Source organism: Otolemur garnettii, unplaced genomic scaffold (genome assembly GCF_000181295.1).
Source record: "Otolemur garnettii isolate 467f Iridium unplaced genomic scaffold, OtoGar3 scaffold00008, whole genome shotgun sequence".
Lineage (NCBI taxonomy): Eukaryota > Metazoa > Chordata > Mammalia > Primates > Galagidae > Otolemur > Otolemur garnettii.
Window position 1 is genome coordinate 22,569,972 of NW_003852403.1, and position 15,547 is coordinate 22,585,518.

The following is a 15,547-nucleotide window of genomic DNA, read 5'->3' on the forward strand; positions in this document are numbered from 1 at the left end:
TATTTGTGTGTGTGTGTGTGCATGTATCTTCTGTTGATTTTGTCTGTATGAAGAATCCTAATACAGCTACATATAAGTGGTATTAACATGAAGATCAATAACACTAATCACCCTCCCTCTACCATCACGCTTATGGTTCATCCTATAAGGGTACATGTGAATCTCTCTAAATATAGAATATAAATGTCTTAACACAATAACTAAGAAAATGACATGAAGGCTATGTTAACCAGTTGGATGAAAGTATTTCAAATTGTATATAGAAACAGCACTCTGTACCCCATGATAGTATTAATGTACACAGCTATGATTTAATAAAAAATAAAAATAAAAAAAGATCAATAACAGAGAATGTAGTTTCAAAAATAAAACATGGGTAGGATTAATTGATTATCAACAAAAATGGCAAAGTATTTTACATAGGAAAAGGTAGTTCTTTTCCACAAATAGTGTTATGACAATTGTATATCCACATAAAAAAATGAAATTTTATCCTTACATCAAAAATACACAAAAATGTTAACTTACAGTGAATTACTGACCTGAATAAAAAGCTAAAAGTATAAAAATTCTAGAAGAAAACATTAGATTCATGGCTTTGAAGTAGGGAAAACATCTTTTTAGAATGCAAAAAGCACTACCACTCAGAAGTTAAATCAATTAAGAACAGATAAATTGGGCTTTATAAAAATTTTAAATTTCTGATTTTTGAAAGGATAGGAAAATGTAAAGCAAACTATACAAACAGAGAAAGTATTACCAATGTGCACATCTGAAAAAAAATTGTATCTAGAATGTGTGTTTATAAGTATACTTATAAGACATGTACCTGTAAAACCTCTTTAAAATGAAGAAAAAATGAAACAGGTATATTATAAAAAAGATACACTATTGACAAAAAATAATTAAAAGATCATCTTTTGTCAACAGGTAAATGCAAACTAAAACCATAAGGGTATACCACTACACATACACTATAAAGGCTAAAATTTGCAAAAGTGAGCATGCCAAGCATTGGTGAATATATGGAGAAATTGGAATGTATACATTTCTGATGAGAATATAAAATAAATACAATCACCTTGGGAAATAATTTGATTTTTTTTATAATGTTAAAAAACACACCAAATAAACCAGCAATTTTATTTCTTTGGTATCCACTCAAGAGAAAATAAAATTTATGTCCATAAAACATTTATACATAAATGTTCAAAGCAGCTCTATTCATTCTGGGTAAAAACTGGAAATAGTAAAAATGGTCAGCAAGAAAATGCACAACACACAATGAATATTATTCAACAGTAAATGGAGCAAAGAACTTATCCTTGCAAAACGTGGATAAGCCTTAAAAACATCATGCCAAGTGAAAGAAACCAGATATAAAAGAGGACTTGCTTTATGAAATTTCACATATATGAAATTCTCAAAGCAAAACTAATTTACAGTGACAGATAACCAGATCAGTAGTTTCCTAGGTCTAGGGGAGGGACACAGGAGCAATGACTGAAACTTGTCATTTTAACCATACTTAAAACAAGTGCCGTTTATTATATGTAAATTGCACTTTAATAAAATTCTTAAAAAATACGTATGAGAGATTGAACTCTGCCATTTAGATATTTACAGCCCAGCTCTTCAACAGCCCCATCCACCTCATCCTCACTGCAACACAGCTTCAAATCTAGGGAATATCTTGAGATGGAGACCAGCTATATGCTTGAGAGGGGACCCTTGCCCTGGCTGATCCTTTTTTGTAAGTATGTAAAATTGCAAGAAATTTTACCTGGCTTTCTAATTCTCAAATCTCCCACACAGCTCCAGAATTCACTGTTGTTTTTTTGTTTGTTTGTTTTGTTGTTTTGTTTTTGTTTTTGAAGCTCCTCATGTTTCTAATTTGTTACTGCAGCCCATGTGACCACTGAAGACAGACTGATGTCTCTTTTTTTACAGCAGATGGTCTCTGCTTTGGCAAAGCCAGACTATCATTCTGCCACCCAGGAGTGGCAGATGCTGCCAAGGAAAGAAAAGCTGGTGACTGACAAATCTTCTGGGAAAGTTATCTGAGAATTCATCTCATCTTATGGTCCTTATTAGAGGGTGAATATTTGTGTTCTCTAAAAAGTAATGTGTTAAAACTTTAACCTCTGATGTGATGGTATTTGGAGATGGGATCTTTGGAAGGGAATTAGGGTTAAATGAGGTCATCAGGGTGGAGCCCCACTCTGGGATTAGTGCATTTATAAGAAGAGACATCAGAGAGCTCTACTCTCTCTAACAATGTGCACACAAAAGGCCAGGTGAGGACACAGCAAGAATGTGGTCATCTGAAATGCAGGAAGACAGGCCTCACCAGATCTAGTCATTGCTGGGACTCTAGTCTCGACTTTCAGCCTCCGAAACTGTGATAAAATCAATTTCTGTTGTTTAAACTACCCACTCTGTTGTATTTAGTTATGGAAGTGTGAGCAGTCTAAGACAGTTCTCATGGTTTTCACAAATCTTTTACACTTTAAAAAATAATATTTGGCAAGGCACAGTGGTTCACTCCTGTAATCCTAGAACTCTGGGAGGCTGAGGTAGGTGGATTGCCTGAGTTCAGGAGTTCAAGACCAGCCTGAACAAGTGCGAGACCTCATCTCTAAGAAAAATAGCCAGGCATTGTGGCAGGTGCTGGTAGTCCCAGCTACTAGGAAGGCTGAGGCAGGAGGATCACTTGAGATGAAGAGTTTCAGTTTGCTGTCAGCTAATACCCCATGGCACTATACCAAGGGTGACAAAGTGAGACTTTGTCTCAAAAAAAAAAAAAAAAGATGTTTGCAATTGATTTGGCTTTTTGTCCTGTTGCTGCAGGAGCATTGGCTTGATATGACCTGATTTGTTGAACTGATTAAACCAGACTTCTATATTGCTCCTGCTATGTAAATTATTTCATTGGTACCATACACTTACTGGATTCGTTCTTCTCTTCTTACATATTAACAGAAATGTCAGCTGTTATGGTGGTACATGGCTGCCCACAATAAATATTTTATTTTATTCCCACTGGGATATGAGCAAAAAATATGTGGAAAACTGCGTAGACACCTCTTCAGAGGGAAGGAATCTGCTCCCCTCTCCCCTTTCCCTCTTCCTGCTGGTTGGAATATACATGTGGTAATGAGCCATCTGGTGCTATGTGGACAAAAGCAACTCCTAAAGAAAAGAGGAGTGAAAAAGTGGCCTTGCTTCTCACATTTTTAGGGAGTAGATCCACATACCAGCTCCAATTTTTACTTGAGAAAAAAATATACTTTTTTTCTGGTTAAAACCATTATTGTTTTTGTCTCTATCCACTTGCAGCTGAATTTATATCCCAGCTAATACTCTCACCAATATCTTCATTATTTGGGGTTAGAATGTTTGCATTTGTGAATATGTTAATTCATTCAACAAAGTACTTGCTATGTGTTGTGCCAGGCACTGATTATGCAAACTTGCAAGCTTATGGCCCAAGACTAAATTTGAAACCCAGATATGCTTAATTTGGCCCTTTTTTTTTCCTTTTCTTTCTTTCTTTTTTTTAAGCTAACATGGGAATGTTGTCAAGAGCTGAGTAGAAGCTGTCCTTGTTAGATTACACTTTCACTTTTCATCCAGCCTACTTCATTCATTTGGTTTACTTGCCTGGTCACTGTTAGAATTAAAGTTTGAGGCTCTTCTATTAGAGGTACTATGTTGGGACATAATCCTTGAATTAATATGCTTATATTCTTCTTGAATTAATATGCTTATATTCTAGGAGAGCAGTAGACAGGTATGACCATCACTATGCTATGGCACAGGTTGGCTAATATATTCCATTGTTTTTGTAAATAAAGTTTTTATGGGTACACAGCCGAGCCCATTCCTTCCCATATTGTCTATGGCTGCTATTGCACTACTGTGGCAGAGTCCGGTAGTTAAGACTAGGTCTCTGAGTCCCTGCATAGTTGCTGTGCTACTGTAACAAATCACCACAAACCAGATGGTTAAAATGGTAGCAAAGTCAAGGTGTCTGCAGGGCCACCCTTCTCCCAGGAGCTTCCGGAAAGAATCCGTTTTCCACCTCATCCAGTTTCTGGCGACTGTGGACATTCCTTAATTAATGTTTGCATCATTCCAATCTCTGTCTCTGTGGTCACATTGTTTCCTCTTCTTCTATCTGTTTTCTCTTCTGTGTATGTTTTATAAGGACATGTGTTGTTGAACTTAGACCCCATCCAGATAATTCAGGATGATTTCTTCATCTTAAGATCCTTAACTTAATTAGATGTGAAAGGACTCTTTCTTCAGTGGGGTAATATTCACATGTTATTGCCATTAGAAGGTATCCATATTTTTTAAGGGGCTACCAATAACTCACTACACTCTCTGCTATAGTTTAAAAAAAGTGTATTGGAAATTTAATTGCCATTGTAACAGTAGTAAGAGGTAGGGCCTTTAAGATGTGAGGTAATTAGGCTACAAAGACTCTACTCTTATAAATGAATCAATACTGTTATCGCTGTGGTGGGCTGGTTATCACAGGAGTGTGGTCTTGATAAAAGGATAAGTATGGCCTCCATTTTCTCTCTCTCTCTCTCTCTATGCTCTTCTGTCTTCCACCATGGAAAAATGCAGCACAAAAGCCCTTACCAGTTTCAAGCACCATGCTCGAGGACTTTCCAGGGTATAGAATCATAAGCTAAACAAGTCTCTGTTCTTTATATATTACCCAGTCTATAGTATTCTGTTATAGCAACAGAAAATGGACTGAGACGCTCTCAGATCCTAAAATATTTATTATTTGTCTCTTTATAGAAGACGTTCCCCAACCATCTTCCATGGTGTAGTGGAAGGAAGGTCATTTAATTCAGAGTGACAGAGGTGAGAGAGGAAGAACATATTGCTAGAAAAAGTGACATTTCAATTGAGTATTGATAACTGGGTACAGTAAGGCCAGGTTGAGGAATGTCGTGAAAATATGAGAGTAGAAGAGGGGGGAAATTCTTCAGAGAGAGACAGGAAATAGCAGCATGTTCAGAGGCCCAGAGGAATGAAACAGTGTGATATGTGGGTGAATACGAGTAGCTCAGCATGGCTGTTGTGGCATGTACATATGGAAGAGGGGCAAAGCTCAGAGCATGAAGAACAATAAGGACCAAACTAAAAACTTTGTATCTAATCCAAAATACCATAGGGCACAATGGTGAATTATGCTTAAAGAAATTAGACTTAAAGAAAAAGCAAAGAGATTTGCATGTTGTAAGGATCAATTGGGATCAATACATAGTAAATAAATTGAAAAAATATCAAGGGTTGAGTCAGGAGAAAAGTTAAGAAGCTATTACAGGATTCTAAATGTCATACTGAGCGCCTGAACTGGAGTGGTGGCAGTGGAAACGGAGAATATGTAGGATAGGAGTGTGATTTAGGAGGTAGAATGAATAGGACGTAGAGGCTTATTTGTTATAGATGTGGTAGGAACTGGAGGAATAAGATGACTCCCAGATTTCTGACTTGTGAAAGTGGGTAGGTATTTGTCATGAATATAGAGATAGAAAATAGAGAAGAATCGATTTGGAAGGAAAGATGGAGAGTTCCATGGTGTACCTATTGAGTTTGAGGGTAAGATGGTCCCTAACATTTTGAACATGTTTGAGTTTGGATATCTGTATGAATTTATTGAATAAATCTTGCATCTGTGGGTCTGAAGATTAAGAAAGATGTTAGAACTAAAGGTATAACTTTTATTTTTTAAAATCTGTTATGAAGACTCTATATTTTCTCATAATTGTTCTTATCTATTCAAAATCATTCCCCAAAGAGTGAGGTAAAGACTCATTTAAATTAACTTGCCAAGATAAAAGGATATTATTCTTTATAATAATATTGTGGTATGTTCATTACTGTCAGGTAATGAAAATCAGCGATCTCCTCACTCCTGTTTTTCTGTCTACTTTACAAATACTAATTAGTATTTAAATTACTCATGCATGGTGAATAAGGGCACCACAGAGATTACTCATATACTTCTTGGGTGCCGAGGATCCAATTTACCCTCACAGTAGACTGGGCACACAGGAAGTGACTAACTTATGTTTGAAGTGACATGATAAAATAAGCAAAGCCCACAGAATTCGCCTGACATAGGTGTTCAGTACTAGCCAGAGCTGGATTATCCAGTTTGCAGCTTATCTGATACGTTTCTTGTTTTCCTCTTGTTTCTACTTTGTGGGAATCTGGGGGTATTTTGCAGCTGGCCTTGGGGCTGAGAGGTTGTTTTCGTCTTTACTGACTCTCCCCTGTCAGACTCTTGACCCAGACGCCGGTTTCCAGTAATTCCCTCAGCATGGTGGAGCCCAAGGAGCTGGTGCCTGATTCTGGTGCTATGTTTACATTTGGAAAGACTAAATTTGCTAGAAAATATTCCCAGTAAATTCTGGTTGAAAAGTGATAAATGTGTATGTCTATCATGTGGAGAGGAACATACTATAACAATCTTTATGTTTGGCAGTAACAACTTGGGATGAGTTAGGATTAGGATCAAAGTCCACAAGCCAACATGTGTCAAAGCTCTAAAACCTGAAACAGTGAAATTTGCTGCCTGTGGAAGGAACCACCCTAATCTCAGCAGAAGGCGGCACATGCAACTGGAGGAAATAATGAAGGGCAGTTGGGACTTGGTGACACTGAAGAGAGAAACACTTTTCATCTGATAAGCTTTTTTACATCCCAGCATAAGATTAAGCAGCTCTCTGCTGGATCTAATACTTCAGCTGCACTAACTAAAGACAGACAACTTTTTGTGGGGGGTGAAAATTCTGAGGAGCAAATTGGTTTAAAATACGTAACTAATGCATGTGTCCCTAATCAGGCAACCATGGGAATCTGTCTCCTGGATCTCCTGTGGGTATCACCATACAGCTTTTATCACAGTGGATGGTGAACTATACACATTTGGAGCATGTGAATTTGGGAAATTAGGTCTTCCCAATCAGCTGCTGACCAATCACAGAACACCCCAGCTGGTGGCTGGAATTCCTGAGAAAGTGACTCAAGTCGCCTGCGGTGGAGGGCACACATGGTTCTCACAGAGAAAGCTGTATATGCCTTCGGGCTGGAACAGTTTGGTCAGCTGGGTTTGGCATTTTTATTTTTGAAACTTCAGAACCCAAGGTCCTTGAGCAGATTAAAGATCAGAAAATAAGTTCTTTGTCCTGTGGAGAAAATCATGCAGCTTTGATAACAGAGACAGGTGCTCTGTGTACTGTTGGAAATGGTTGACGTGGAAAATTCAGACTTGGACTGGAGAATTTTACCAGTCAGTTCATTCCCACTTTCTGCTCTATTTTTTTTGAAGTTCAGTTGGTTGCTGGCAGTGGATGTGCCATGCTAGTCCTTGCCACTCCTTGACCTGGCATTGCAGAAGAAATAGAATTAGATGAAACAATTGATTCAGGCTTATCTGTAGCAACTTTTCTGCCCATCGGCAGTCCAACCTCGGGAAACACAGACTAGGACTCTATCAGCACGCATGCGCAAAGAGAGGAGCGCTTTCCCCAAACTCGAACTCGGTTCGAATGTTGTGAACACTGCCTCCAACAGAGGGGGCTACCGCTGCACCTGCTTTGTTTTCCTCTAGTTCATTCCCTTTCCATTTGCTTAAGAATAACCTGTGAGAGAAAAGTGTATCTGTAAAGGACTCTGTGCAGCCAATGGAACCAGATTATTTTCAATATAAAATGACCAAAGAGAAAGAGACAGAAAATTCTTGAACAGCAGATTCAGAAAGCTTTGGAGAAACTACTGACGTCTTAAGTATGACTCATATAATGAGCCAGAATTCCAATGACAAGGCATTACACTCGCCACCGGTTCAAAAACAAAAGGATCACAAAGTGTTAGAAACGAAGAAGCAGAACCTGAAAGTGTGCCTGAGAAAATTGATGCTGAAAAGCTGGCAGGTGAAATGGAAACTGCAGAAGGTGATGAAAATGTTCCTGAAGGTGACCCCAGTGAAACAAGAGACAGAAATAACCAATGAATCCGCTAAAACCATTGAAAAGGAAGAAACAGCCAACCCAGAGGAACAGGCCATTCGTGAATACAATGAAAATCCAAAAGACTTTTGTCTTCAAAAGGAGGTCAAGGGCAAGTCAGAAAAGTATACGTAATACTAATGAGCCACTTCCAGAGATAAATCCAATAAAAGATCAAATAGCTTTGAAAAACAATAAGAAAGATGCTAACCAGAATCAATCACATGGGGCAAAATCATCCGACTTCTGCACCAGCAAGTATGTCCAATACTATAAATATATATTTACATTTTCATAGTCACCAAGCATATTACAATTTATACTTGAAAAGTGTTATGACTTCTAAAGGAAAGTTTCTGGAAAGTCTTTTAAAAATACAAGTTAATATGTTTTATTTGATTTGAACAGTATGACCAGTTTTGATATTTATGTATGCTGATATTTATAACAAGCAGTTTCAAAATATGTGTATCTTAAACTCTTCTTCAAGTGCTGTGGCCTTAACTGTTCGGTGCTGCAATATAAAGTATATTTTCATATGTGAAAATTTAATTGACATATTTCATAGTTTTTACTAAACAGTTTTCCTTCTTTACAATATTATAAGGCAATATTTGCAATTCATGACACTGTTACAGTTTTCATGTATTTGCAATTTTTAAAAACCGACTCAAAATTGTTTATAATGAATATATTTTAATAAACTATATCTGGTTGGTTCCACTTTTATAATGGGTGAGTTTGAATAAACTTTGGAGGTACTTGGAAAAAAACAAAAAAGAAAAAAAAGGAGCCTTTAGCATGACATGCTCTTTCTGATCTCAAGAACAACCTAGAAATATTTCCATCACCACCCCCAAATGTCCTCAGTCTAGATTGGGTCCTTTTCATCTTTAGATTAGAAAAACTTCCCCCAGTGATGCTATCTTTATTCATTCACCTAACTTATTTTATTCATCACAGAATCCTGTTTGTTTCCTTCTTCAAACTAAGAGAAATCTGTCATTATCTATTCTTTATTTTTTTCTTAATCAGCTGCAACAGGAACTTAATTTCTGTTAATGATATTTTCTGTTTTGATTTTACTTCACTTTTTTTTTTTTTGCAGTTTTTGGCCGGGGCTGGGCTTGAACCCACCACCTCTGGTCTATGGTGTCGGTGCTCTACTCCTTTGAGCCACAGGCACTGCCCCGAATTTACTTATCTTTTGATTTTTTTTCTAGATTCACATTTAATCATTTTTCCTTTTTTATCTTAAAATTCCATCTTTTGTAGTTTGTTTGGTTTATCCTTTTGAATGTTCATGAGATTTACACTAAGAATCTCCTCCTGTTTATTATTTTTTATTTTATCATGAAAGGGTTTAAGGCTCATACTTATACCCTTTAGCATAGCTTTTATAGTAATATATTAAGATGCTTTATAATTTGTTTTGAATTTATGTATGAGTCCAGAGGTTATCTAGAGTTTATTTCTCAGTGCCTAAATAGGTAGACTGGAAATACATTTCATTATATAATATTTGATACATTCAATGGGCTATCTGTAAAAATTGGCACTCACCAACCAAACTGAAAAATGGAACATTAACAATATCACTGAAGCACTGAAGTATGTGCTTTCTCTTCTTTTCTACTTATCAATTTGACTAACCCTAAAATAGAACCACACTATCTCATTACTCTAGCTTTATAACTTTTAATAACTGTTATGTCAACTCCACCATGTCATTCTATTTCTTTGAAATGTCTGATGAATGTCAGGGAAAATGATATAGTAGGCAACTTCAAGGGTTTGCCCCTCCAAAGAAACCCAGGTAAAACTGTCAGAAACAATTTTTACCAGAATGTTGTAAAGTAGTCAATGGTTTAACAATCTAGCAGATACAATCTAGAAACAGGCCACTGAAACCTAGTAGAAAAGATTTGTGGTATTACAACACATTGTTCATCACTCACAAGTTACTTGATAACATGGATAGTTCCTGCGTAAAATTGCTGTTTAACAATGTGTTAATATAGCAGCTATTCCCTGATTGATTTCTCCCAGGCTCAATTCTCCCAGTTGTCCCCAATTCAGCCAATTTTGTTTCTTCCCCCTCCTCATCTTACAGCTGCTTATCATATAGACGCCTTTAGCACCTCTAACATCTTTTTTAATTTTTTCACTTATAGGTATTTTTTAAAATTTATTGTTGGAGATTCATTGAGGGTACAAGAAACCAGGTTTCACTGATTGCATTTGTTAGGTAAAGTCCCTCTTACAATCATGTCTTGCCCCTAAAACGTGTGGCACACACCAAGACCCCACCCCCCTCTCTCCTTCTCTCTCTCTGCTATTCCCTTTCCCACCTCTCCCTCCTTTTCCTCTCTCTGCTCTCCCCTTCCCCTACCCCCACTGTGTCATTAATTGTCCTCATATCAAAATTGAGTACATAGGATTCATGTTCTCCATTCTTGTGATGCTTTACTAAGAATAATGTGTCCCACTTCCATCCAGGTTAATACAAAGGCTGTAAAATCTCCATTTTTTAAAATGTCTGAATAGTATTCCATAGTACTATAGTATTCCATAGTATACACATACCACAGCTTGTTAATCCATTCCAGGGTTGGTGGGCATTTAGGCCGTTTCCATATTTTGGTGATTGTAAATTGAGCTGCAATAAACAGTCTAGTGCAAGTGTCCTTATGATAAAAGGATTTTTATTTTTCTGGGTAGATACCCAGTAATGGGATTGCAAGATCAAATGGGAGGTCTAGCTTGAGTTCTTTGAGGGTTCTCCATACTTCCTTCCAAAAGGTTATATTAGTTTGCAGTCCTACCAGCATTGTAAAAGTGTTCCCTTCTCTCCCTATCCATGCCAGCATCTGCAGCTTTGAGATTTTGTGATGTGGGCCATTCTCGCTAGGGTTAGATGGTATCTCAGGGTGGTTTTGATTTGCATTTCTCTAATAATTAGAGATGATGAGCATGTTTTCATGTTTGTTTCAGTAAAATGTCTCTGATTAACACACATAATTATCTTTTTTTTTCTCTCTTTTTTTAATTGAATGGTAACTATGTACATTAATGCACTTCTGGGGTACAGTGTGGGGTTTTCACATGCAATCCAAACTACTTCCATCAAACTGGTCAACACAGCCTTCATGTCATTTTCTCAGTTATTGTTTTAAAACGTTCACATTCTACTCTTAGAAAGATTCACTTGTACCCCTATAAGATAAACCTCAGAAGTGATCCCTCCATACCCCCTCCCTCCACCCATTTCCTCCTCCCTTCTCCCTCCCCATAATTATCTTAACTTAAAACATTTCAATCCTAGAGACAAAGCTTCATTTCTTTAACCAATTACAAATCAAAGAATTTTTAAACCCAATTAAAACCTATAAACCCCTGCTTCAAGATGCCCAGCCTTTTCAGGCCAAATCAATATACACCTTCCACATGTTGACTTATAATCTTACATGTAATTCCTAACTCATTGAATGTATAAACCAAATTATAACCTGGTTAATGCAGACATATTTTTCTCAGAACCTTTTGAGAACATGTGCTCCAGGCAATCAGTCACAACCAGTAGGCTCAGAATAAACTGTTTTAACAACTAAATTTTTAACAACTAAAAATCCACAAAAAGCACCAACAAAAATTTCTAAGGAGAAGGGAAAATATAATTTACAATACTCAAAATGTACATTTTTCAACAAAAATTCTAAGGCATAAAAAAAGGAAATTGTAGATATTACCATTAAAAAGATGGATAAAAACTGTTTTTGACATTAGACCTCCTATAAAAAGGCTTTAAATCAACTGTCTTAAAAACGTACAATGAGCTAAAGGAAACCATGGACAAATAAATAAAGGAAACCAGGATAATGATGTCTTCCCAAGCAGAGAATAAAAACAAAAAGATAGAATTTATAAAAAGGAACCACATAAAAATTCTGGACCTTCAAAGTAAAATAACCAAAATGAAAAATTCACTTGAGATTTTCAACAGCAGATTTGAATAGGCAAATGAACAAATCAGCAAACTTGAAGGTAGGTTTGTTGAAATCATCCAGTCTTAGGAGCAGAAAGAAAAAAGAATAAAGAAAAAAAATGAACACAGCCTAAGAAACCTGTGGAATGCCATCAAGATCACCAATACCCACATTATAGAAATCCCAGAAGGAGAGGGAAAGGTGGAAGGAAAGAAAAAAAGTTAAAAGAATTAATGCCCCAGAGCTTCCCAAATTTGATAAAGACATAAATCCATCCATTCAAGAAGATCAATAAACTCCAGGTAGAATAGATTCAAACAGTTATAAACCAATACACAATAATCAAACATTTAAAGACAAAGGCAAAGAAAGCAGCAAGTGAAAAGCAACTTGTCATACACAAGGGATCCTCCATAACATCAATAGCTTATTTCATATTAGAAACCATGGAGGCTAGAGGCAATGAGATTACATATTTAAAGTGCTGGAAGAAAAAAAACCAAAAACCTGTCGACCACAAATTTTATATCTGACTAAACTATCCTTCAAATATTAATAAGAAATTAAGACATTCACAGATAAACTAAAGTTGAAAGAATTCATTGCTAGATCTACCCTATAAGAAAATGCTAAAGGGAGTCCTTCAAGCTAAAATTAAAACACAATAGACTAAAAGTTGAAGCCATATAAACAATAAAGAATATGGTGAAGGTAACTTCTTAGGTAAACATAAAAGCTAGTATTATTGTACTTTGGTTTGTAACTAATTTTTTAAATGTAATATAAAAGACAAATGCATAAAATAATAATTATAGCTCTATGTTACCAGACACACAGCATATAAAGATATAATTTGTGACAAATATAACAAGGAGAAGAATTATTTATTTTATAAATAAATTTCATATACCTATATAGCAGAATCATATACCTATTGAGTTATATAGGAGCAGAATTTTTGTATATTATGAATAGTAATTGGTTTCTTGCAAACTGCATTCTTATAAATTTAAAAGTTAATTATAATCCCAAGTTAAACAGTAAGACTACTAAAAATATTCAAGAACTAGAAATCACAATGGAATCAAAATAATACACTAGAAAAGAATCAAACACAAAGAAAACAATCAGGTGAAATTAAAGAAAAAAGACATAAGACATATGGAAAACAAACAGAAAAAAGGCTGAAGTGTATCCTTTTCAGTGCTGACATTAAATGAAAATGCATTGAATTTTGCTAATTAAAGGGCATATTTGGCAGAATGGGTTTTTAAAAACACATAACTCAACTGTATTTTGTCTAATTCAAGACACAAATGGATTAAAAGTTATGGAATAGAAAAAAGTCATTCCCTACCAATAGTAATAAAAAGAGAGCTGGGGTGGTTACCTTAGACAGGATAGGCTTTAGGACAGAAATTATAATAAGATACATAGGAGGACATTATCGATTAATGAAAAGATCATTCCATCAAGAAGATATATCAATTATAAATACATTATTTATATTTATACTTTATGGATTATTTATTTTATAAATAAATTTCATATACCTATATAGCAGAATCATAACATAAATAAAGCACAACACGGCAGAATGGTGAAATAGGTCTACAATAATTTCCAACTTACATATGGATAGAACAACGAGACAGAAGACAAATAAGAAAATAGAAAATCTGAACAATATAAACCTAAAGCAGATCTCAGATATATACAGAATATTCCTCTCAACAATAGCAGAAAACACATTCCTTTCAACTAACTACACATAGAACATTCTTCAGGATAGATCACGTTAGGCTACAAAATAACTTTCGATAATTTTAAAAGATTGAAACTATACAAAATATATTCTCTAACCACAATGGAGTGAAACTAGAAATCAATAATAGAAAAAAAAAAATTAAGAGTCTTCTTTAAATAATGTTGAAGAAGAAAATGCAAGGGAAAATTGGAAAATATGTTTAGACAAATGATAATAATTTTCAATTTTTGGAATAAAGAGAAAGCAGGGCTCAGAGGGAAATTTACAGCTGCAAATGACTATATTTTTTTAAAAAAATCTTACATCAATAACCTAAATTTTTGCCTTAAAGAACTAGAAAAAGAGAACCACATTGAGCCCAAAGCTAGCAGAAAAAGAAATAAAAAAGATTAGAGGGGAGATGAATGAAATAGAAAGCAGAAAAGTAATGGAATCAATAAAACCAAAAGTTGTTTTTCTTAAAGATGAACAAAATTGGACTACCTCTTAACAAGACTCACTAAGAAAAAAAGAAGGAAGGCTCAAATTAGTAAAATCAAACATGAAAAGTAAAGCATTACTGTATTCATTTGTCAGAGCTGCTATAACAACAGAATTTTTTTTCCACAGTTTTGAAGGCTAGTAGTTCATCATCTAGGCATCAGTGCCTTTGGTTTCCCCTGAGGTCTCTTTTCTGAGCTTGCAGAAAGAAGTTGATTTCTTGCTGCCTATTCATATGGCTGTGCTTCTATGCAAGTACACCCCTAGTTTCTCTTGGTGTGTCCTAAGTTCACAAAAGTGAGACTAGATTAGGGCATACCCTAAAAACCACATTTTAGCTTAATCACCTCTTTAACCTCAAAGACAATCTATCTGCAAAACAATCACATTCTGAGGTACCAGTTGATAAGCCTTCAACATAAGAATTCTGGGGGAACACAATTTAGCTCATAACAATTACTATTAGCCTTACAGAAATAAACACGACTATAAGAGAATATAATGAACAAACATGCCAACAAATCAGGTAATTTACATGAAATGGGCAAATTCCTAGAAAAACTCCAATGGCCTAAACTGACTTAAGCAGAAAAAGAAAACGTAAATAGACCTATAACAACTAAAAAGATTGAATCAGGAAAATAAACAACAAACAAAAATTTTTCAATAAGAAAAGCCCAGAGGCGTGGGTGTGGTGGTTCCTCTATGATTCTAGCACTCTGGGAGGTGGAGGCTGGTGGATTGCATGAGCTCAGGAGTTCAAGACCAGCCTGAGCAAGAGCAGAAGACCCTGTCTCTACTAAAATAGAAGAACTAGTTGGGTATTGTTGTGGAGGCCTGTAGTCTCAGTGACTGAGGAAGCTGAGGCCAGAGGATTGCTGAACTCAGGACTTTGAGGTTACTGTGAACTATGACTTCCACAGCACTCTACCCAGGGTGACAGAGTAAGACTCTGTCCAAAAGGAAAGGAAGAAAGGAAAAGAAAGAGAGAAGGAAAGAAGGGAGGGAGGGAGGAAGAGAGGGAGAGAGAGAGAGAAAAGCCTAGAGCAAGGCAGAGATGAAAAAAATAGACAATAGGAAAAACAATAGAAAGAATCAACAAAATCAAAATTGATGAGCTTCTAGCTAGATTGACTAAGGAAAAAAAAAGAAGAGTGAAATTAGTAAGACTTTACCGATGAATTCTACCAACTTTTAAAAAGAATTAATACTAATCTTTTTTAAATTCTTAGAAGAAATAGAAGAGGGTAACATTCCTAGTTCATTTTATGAGT

The 15,547-nt window shown here is 35.7% G+C and overlaps 1 pseudogene; it reads left to right on the plus strand.

Moving 5' to 3' along the window:
• The first annotated feature begins 6,349 nt into the window (after positions 1 to 6,349).
• Positions 6,350 to 7,679, plus strand: LOC100952891 (annotated as a pseudogene).
• Positions 7,680 to 15,547: the final 7,868 nt, after the last annotated feature.